Below are 8625 nucleotides of genomic sequence, written 5' to 3' on the forward strand. Positions count from 1 at the left end.
GATCTTAAAAAAACAGAATACGTATAATAAAGACCATAAGTAGAACAGTACAAATTCCTGACTTCTTATTTGCTTAACGACAAAAAAGAAGTGTTCTTTTATTTCCTTGTAATGGTAGGTTTGGGTGGTAGCTTTGTGTCGCTATCAAGTCTAATGAGATATTGACTTGATTATACTTTGGTCGCACTCACCATGATTGTTTAGGAGCCACTTACTTTGTTCAACTACCACATAGACAATAGACATTGAACCCAACTTAATTAGGCAAATACCTTGAAATCTTGAATATGTATTTTTGGTGGAGTTTGTCTGAATCATTTACCAGGAAGGTGCCTAAGAGTTTGACAGTATACAAGACCCACGAAGCCCAACCATCCTTCCAACTTCCTTTCCATTCAATCATATCTTCCCATTCAGTCATAGACTTAAAAACATGCAAGTATCGAAGAAATTATCAAAACGCGTTATTTTTGACATGATACAATTTCTCAATCTAAAATTGGCACTCGAGCACAAGTTACTATGAGAAACAGTACAATTCGGCATGTGAAGCTACAAAATGCCTTTAATCCAAGAATTTCAAAACAAGATTTCGCAAATAATTTGTAGTCACCCACACTATGAGGAGCTGTGTAGTTTTTCACTTTTAAGTCCGATACAATATCTAAAAGCTATAATTTACTCATGAATATGAATATTTATGTTTGTGTTCAATTTATCAGTAAAATTTTTCAAGTTTTTTTTTTCTTCTTATTTCTCAAACGCCGTAGAGTAATTCTAACCCAATTCTATAATTGAGGAGGAATGTGGAGAATTGAATTTGAACTATGGGGGTGTGATAACCTCCATTAGACACAAAAACTACTAGAAGACCTGCTTAAAAATTGAACACCACAATTTTGTTTTTTCCCGCCTGGAAGGTCTTGGTCTTTCTAGTCTTAGCCGACTTAGAGCATCTCCAATGGCTTTGTTATTTGGTTTTGGTCAAATTTGAATTTGACATATGACATGGCAAATTTGATATAGCAACCTTTTGACAATTTCTAGCTCCAATGGAGATGTCAAATTTGAATATTACTTTAACATATAAAATTCTATTTATGTTGTTTTTCCTCTTTTTTTTTACTTGTAATCTAAGATCATACAATGAATGGTTCCATTTAAGAGATGCATGAAGAGATTATGAGAAAAGATATGCAATTGAGATTCTGAGAATACATCAAGATGGGAATACATAGTAGAAAACAGAAACTGAAACAGCAAAAAAACTAGCAGTCAACTAGCAACAAACAGAAACAGCTTGAATTTGATAGCAACAAACTGATATAAACTGATACAAACTCGTCTTCCCAGCAACAAACTGATACAAACTGATATATAGCAACAAACTGATACAAACTCGAGATCCCAGCAACAAACTGATACAAACTGATATATACTGATATATAGCAACAAACTAAAATGGATTGAAGGCTTTCTTGACCCCCCATAGAAGAAGATTTCAATACGTACTAAGAAAGCTGCCAGATTTCAATACAAACTAAAATGGATTGAAGGCTTTCTTGACCCCCCAAACAAATTTGGTGACTGCATCCTAAACTGAAAATTTGCAGAAACTCAAAAAAATCTTGTGAACATGCCTGAGTGGAGAAGTCAGCATCAGTCCATGAGTTGATCTTGAAGCAAGTTTCCAGTGAAGCCTCTGCAATATTTGATATTTATTTGTTAATTAAAAGTTAAAGGCAAGTGAAGACAATTATAGCTCATGAAAATACATAAGAGCTTATGCAGGTCATCATTCTTTAAACCATGGTATGGAAATCCATAGCAGAATAATTAAATCTGGAATGGGCATGAACTTGTTTATTGGAGGTGCCCTTGTTGATATGTACTCCAAGTGTGGAATGATGGAAGAGGCTGAAAAAATACATCACAGAACAGAACACACGATGGTCTCATGGAATGCAATCATATCTGGTTTCTCACTGCTGAAGCAAAATGAGGATGCACAGACATTTTTTGCCTGACAGTGAATTGCTTGTTAAATCCGATGCCTTTGATCTAGGGTCTTCGACACACCTTCCATTGACAATTGCAAACAGACTGTGTCATGAAGTTACCTTGAACAACTCCTAGACAAAAACAAGAACAATGATAGGCTATCAATTACCAAGTTCAACCAAACGTACATGACTTCAGGTAAGGATACATGACAATGTGTGGCAGAAAGTAGATATTATGAATTTTTGATGCTTCCGCAAACAAAAACTATGCATCATAAGCTACTGACTACCAAACTAAATCATTTGAAAGAACCCATGAGAAAGTAGAAAGTGACAATAATAACAAACCTAGTAAATTAACCTGCAGCTTCAGTAAACACAACACTCAAGATTTCAGGGTAGTAATCTTCTTTCCTTTTGGTCATTTGCCATTTGACTAAATGGGTGCTTCCTTCTAATCGCCCAGATGGAACCAAAAAATATAAGAACAAATCTCTTAAAACTGCTTTTACAAAAGTAAGTTCTTAAAATAACACAAATGTGCCTCACAATTATGATGTCGCTACCTCTATCATAGATGACCTGAAACACAACTTGGATCAATCACAAAAATCTGGCCAATATAAGAAAAATTACAACAAAGACAAATGCAGGTCAGATTTCAATAGAAGAGATGCCATAACAGTAGGCTTTCTGGATACATTTGAACATGAAATTTAATGCGCCTGGAAGTCAAGTGTTGTTGGTAAAACAGTATCATTCTCAAATTATTATTTGAAGGCCTCTTTGATAGGAGTATTCAAAATTTTACAGAATAAAGCAAACAATCTTCTTATCCCCTAAAGCCTATCAAAAGCAATACTTGCGAGCAAACTTTAAATAACATATCTTTTCTCACTATATGCACTTTCCTTCATTACTTGAATCAACCAACTCTACTACTCAATCAGCAAAAGAAACAAGCAAAATGATTTCCCGTTCCTAATTCATATGTTAAGCTTTGTAGCAACACTTGCAAGGATAAATATTCCATATTCTATCTAGGCACTAAATCATTTATACCATCTCGACAATTATAAACACAAGAGGGAAAACATAACACAGACCCTGCAAAACGTATTCAGGAAGCCAATATACAATCACAACTTAAGTATCAACATTGGTTGAGGTACACGATTCTGCAGACGATGAGAACTTACAGCCACAAATAAGACTTGAGCATTGAAGAGATTGTAATGTAGACAAAAGAAAGAAAGCAGGGGCGGTGGTGCAGCCGTAAAAATATATGGCCAATGGGAATATCATAAGGAGAATATTCATATGGAATACAATCAGGAAAAAATTTCTGAAAAAATCAAAGACCTCAGCAAAGAAATAACTGCATCAGATACAGTATTGATCAAACTAGCAATAATCTGCAAATTCATCAATAATCTGCGACCAGGAACTGAGCCCCGACGCCTTCTTCTTCCATTCTCTTGTATAGCAATAATCTGCAAATTCATCAATTCCTCGTCTGATGATGAATTGGCAAGATTCCAAAATTCTTCATTCGCAGCATCTGAAGATGAATCTGAGCATCTTTGATCCATGTTCCGGTAATTCAAGAAGAGAGAAGAAATTTGCAGACATGCAAAGTGTTTGAAGTTCTGGGTGAGATGAAGGAAGAAAAACGGTGAAAGGGGAGAGAGAGTCGACGCACCGAGAGAAAGTAAGAAACAATAAAAAATTAAATGACAGAAAGAGAAGAGGCTGTCAAATTTGACAGACGAGAGAGTTTGGTCTAATCCACGTGTAAAAAACAGACGGGTTGGAGAAGAGTTTGGGCTGTCAAATATTAACGTTGGGCTTCCACATGGCAATTGACATCTCCGTTGGAGATGGTCTTAATTAGCGTGTGGATAGGTTTCCTAAATTTTGGGGGCCAAAATCCTCCGGCAGTACCAATCAGGCCTTTTCTGAATATTTCCACACTCTCTTCCTTATATTTTACTTTTGCCTCTGCAATTCCTCAATTTCCTACATATTCAAATTTGAAACTTGCCCAGTTTTGCAATTGCCAATTGCATAGGAAGCCCAGGTTAGTCTCCTACTAATTTCTATACTGGTTAATGCTTAATCTGTTTTTCATGTTCTACATGTTTCTCTAGTTTGTTCTTTTCCGATTTGGGACAGTTAGCGTTAGAGTTTGTGATTAATATTTTTCTCATCATGTCTAATACATACGATTCGAGATAATTGTAGTCATGAAATATGATGCAGTTGCAAGTCTAAACATTAATATCCATTTGAACCTTCATGATTGAAAAGAAAGTGATTGAAAACTGAGAAACTTAGTTCAATTTTGTGGGCGCAATTAGCTTAAATGTGATCTTACCAATTTTGAGTTTGGACTACTTACAGTATAGTTAGCTCACTTAGCTGTTGGATGAATAAAAAAAAAAGTTCAAACTTTGAGGAGAATTGGACATTGGGGATAGAGGAAAAATCAAAGTGAAGGCAGGCTATAGCAGTTTCCAATAGTCAACAGTATTCGGGTTATTCGCAATTGTCTATATTAGTACATGTGACATTAACAGGAATATCTTGTATCTTGTAGTTCAAAGTAATGATTCCCATCTTTTAGTGATTTCATTCAAATAACAAGAATGTTTTAATTCACCAAACGTGCATGTAAGTTTAACATATGAAGATTAGTCTGCTGAGAACAGATTTTCGTCTTAGAAAGGAAGCATTCCTTGAAATCTTGACATCCCTAGCTACTGTACAAGTGAAGATAGTCTTGCCTTGTAAAAAAGATACTGATGCCTAGCATGATCACGGATGTCTCTTCAGAACTTCTTATTGAATCTGAAATACTTCTGAATATATATTTCATTTCCAATTTCTATCATATATAGATGGAATAATACCTGCATTTTAAGCTGCTACTAAATATTGTACTGCACTATATCATGTCTTTGATCAAACTATGTACTACATATTCTAGGATGACGGTGGACATTAAATATCTAGCAAACCAGTGAGTTTGTGTGGTTAATAGATTCCAGAACAAGATAATATTATACCACTCTTTTCAGAATTTATATAGGGCTGGTTCACAAGGAAATAATTCACTTTTTATCTATTTCTATGGAGGAGGAAACAAACAAATTGCTTGTTCTTTGTGCTCGTTGGTATATAGCTCATGGTCCTTGGGACAATCTCCAGTAAATAGTGACAGATAAGAAAGCAGTTTCCAGTCACAATGAGTTCAGAAAGAGCCTCTCCATCTTTTCATTCATCAACTTCTGAATGGAAATATGATGTCTTTCTAAGTTTTAGAGGTAAAGACACCCGGATGGGCTTTACAAAATACAAACAACTTATACCATTCATTGGTAGATCAGGGAATAAAAACTTTCATGGATGACCGTGAACTCCAAAAAGGGAAATCCATTTCTCCAGAACTTTTAACTGCAACTGAAGAATAAAAAATTGCACTCATTCTCATTGTCCTCTCACCAAATAATGCATCTTCACCATGGTGCTTGGATGAACTTTTGAAGATTCTTGAGTGCTTGGAAGCAAGGAAAACAATTTTGCCAATTTTCTATGATGTCGATCCCTCCGATGTGAGAAGACAAACCGGGAGTTTTGCAGAAGCCTTCACCAAACATGAACAAAGACTTATGGACGACACAGAGAATTTGGAGAGCTGCTTTAACAAAAGTGTCAAATTTCTCTGGCTGGAATTCAAAGGACTGGGGGTATAATTCAGTTCCTTTTCTTTTTCCTCTCCACTGAATAGTGGTCATAAAGTAAACAAAATTATTTGGCCAATTTACATGTAAATAATATGTGTGTATAACTCTGTGTGTGTGTGCATGTGTACACTTTGTGTGTGAATGTGACTGATGAAGTGACGTATAAAATTGTTTCTTATCTATTCCAGGTACGAATTAGAGCTCATCAAGAACATTGTTGCTGCAGTAAGGACGAAATCGCGCCCGACATTGTTTAGTTCGATGGAGAACTTGGTTGGGATAGATTCAAGAGTAGAAGCAGTTAATTTGCTTTTAGGTGTAGGGGTGAATGATGCTAACTTTATAGGGATATCGGGAATGGGTGGAATTGGTAAGACAACTATTGCCAAAGTACTTTTTGATCGAGTCTCTCATCAATTTGAGTTCAGCAGCTTTATGTCTAATGTTAGAAGCAATGAAGAAACAAGTGGTCTGGTTCAGTTACAAAAGAAACTTATTTCTAGGATGCTGGGGAAAGAGATTGACGTATGTGATGTTCATGAAGGAGCCACAAAAGATAAAGATATTTTTACGTCACAAAAAGGTTCTTCTCGTTCTTGATGATGTTAATCATTCGGACCAGTTGGACAGTTTGGCTGGAAAGGAAGATTGGTTTGGTTCTGGAAGTATAGTTATCATCACAACTAGAGATGATCACTTGTTAGTTAAACATGGAGTGATCGATGAGAAGATTTGAGGCCCAGGGACTAAATATTAATGAAGCTCTTCAGCTTTTTTGCCGGAAGGCCTTTAAAAAAGATTACCCTGAACGAAGCTACCAGCTGGATTTGTCTAATTATGTTGTGAATTATGCCAAAGGTCTTCCTCTGGCTCTTAAAGTCTTGGGTTCTTTTTTGCATGGAAGAGGTCGAAGTGCGTGGGAAAGTGCGTTGGCAAAATTGAGAAAAGTTTGTAATGCAGAAATTTTCGAGAAACTTAAAATAAGTTATGATGGTCTAGATGACAATGAGAAGAAAATCTTCCCAGACATTGCATGTTTCTACAGAGGGTACGAGAAAAAAAAAAGCAATAGAAAGACTTGACATGTGTGGCTTTTTTGCAACTATTGCAATTGATGTACTTGTGGAGAGATCTCTCTTAACTATTTCAGATGCTGGCACTCTACAAATGCATGATTTGCTCCAAGAAATGGGCCTAGAAATTGTTCGCCAAGAATCTCCAGACGAGCCAGGCAAGCGCAGCAGGTTGTGCCTTAAAGAAGACTTTATTCATGTCATGAGAAAAAATACGGTGAGAAAATTAGTACAAGAATGATTTTTGTTGCTTTGTAATTTATGACAAGATCTGGAGCTTGATTATTCTTTATTCATGTTTATTAGGGAACAGAAGCAGTGGAAGGCATAGTCCTGCGCGGGAATGATGTTGCAGACATATTGGATTTGCACTTGCATGCAAAATCCTTTTCGATGATGAAAAATTTGAGAATACTGATACTTTATGGTGTTTATATGCACCTCTCTGACGACTTTCTGTATCTTTCAAGTGAGTTACGGTTACTCGTATGGTGGAACCGTGGAAGCGTCCTCTACAATCATTGGCATCACTTATCAACCTGGAGAACTTACAAGAACTTGAAATGTGCCATAGCCAAATTGAATATCTGTGGGAGAGTAAACAGGTATTATGTCACTACGTATTAATGTTTTATTACCCACAAATTTTTGAATAATGGAAGCTAATTTTGCTATATGTGTTTTTTTCAGCCTTTATACAGTTTGAAACGCATCGACCTCAGCCACTCTTTGAATCTTCTCAAGACCCCCCGACTTTAGCGGTAGTCCATATCTTGAACACACTTGAATCTTGAAGGTTGTATACAGCTGTAGGAGGTTGACTCATCCGTTGGATTCCTTGAAAGACTTACTGAGATGTTCTTGAGTGGTTGCAAAAACCTTAGGCTCTTCCAAACAGTGTATCTGTCTTGAAATCGCTGAAAACCCTTGATCTTTCGTATTGCTCGAAGCTTGAGAAATTACCGGAAGACTTGGGCCATTTAGAGAGTCTGGAAACTCTGTGAATGAAACTGCCTTGAGAGAACTGCCTTCATGCATTGGTCTTCAAAATCTCAAAAAATTACTGTTTTTTGGGTGTACAGGACCACCGATATCTATGTTGCTGCCTTCCTTTGCTGGTTTGTAAGGTTGGATCTCTCGCACTGCAATCTTTTGGAAGGAGCCATCCCCAATGATCTCGGCTGCCTATCATCTTTAAGAGAATTATATCTAGAGAATAACCAATTTGTTAGCCATCCTGAGAGCCTCGGTCAACTTTACAGTCTTGAAGAGCTGCATTTGCAAGATTGCCATAACCTTCAAAAATTACCAAAGCTTCCATCTCGTGTAATTGTAAAAGCAAGTAATTGCATTTCATTGGAGATTGTGCCAGAACATCTGTCACTGGCATATTTTTTTAATTGTTTGAAACTGATGAAGCAAGGGTGTAGGAGTGTGGCATTCACATCAATGAAGCGACACCTTCAGGTCTCTCTCTCTCTCTCTCTCTCGTAATTGTTTGTTTAGATTTTGGTTCTTACGGTGCAGGAAATTTGTCAATATCATTAATCAGTGGTGGAACCAGGATTTAGATCTGGGGGGGGTCCAAAAAAAAAATCTACTCCAAACCCTAAATCCTAAATTTGTGGTAAACAACTAGTAAATTCAATCGATCATTGATCAAATGAACAAAAGTACATACAAGAAAGAAATTGATTATCAATTAAAAGAACAAAAGTACAAATAAGAAAAAAAATTAAAATTTATACTTGTAACAATAAAATCACAATGAAATTATATATTTAAATCACATATTTTTCTGGC

General features: G+C 36.2%; 1 long non-coding RNA gene and 1 pseudogene across 1 annotated transcript; one reads left to right on the forward strand and one right to left on the reverse strand.

Moving 5' to 3' along the window:
- Window positions 1-1287: 1287 nt before the first annotated feature.
- Window positions 1288-3765, reverse strand: LOC133724412 (uncharacterized). The gene is made up of 2 exons (XR_009853671.1): window positions 2352-3765; window positions 1288-2132 (listed from the first exon to the last, which is right to left on the reverse strand). It is a non-coding gene; the product is annotated as an uncharacterized LOC133724412 (long non-coding RNA).
- A 132-nt stretch (window positions 3766-3897) lies between these two features.
- On the forward strand, window positions 3898-8292 carry LOC133724413 (disease resistance protein TAO1-like; annotated as a pseudogene).
- The last annotated feature ends 333 nt before the right edge of the window (window positions 8293-8625 follow it).

Source organism: Rosa rugosa, chromosome 1 (assembly GCF_958449725.1).
Source record: "Rosa rugosa chromosome 1, drRosRugo1.1, whole genome shotgun sequence".
In the NCBI taxonomy this organism is placed as follows: domain Eukaryota; kingdom Viridiplantae; phylum Streptophyta; class Magnoliopsida; order Rosales; family Rosaceae; genus Rosa; species Rosa rugosa.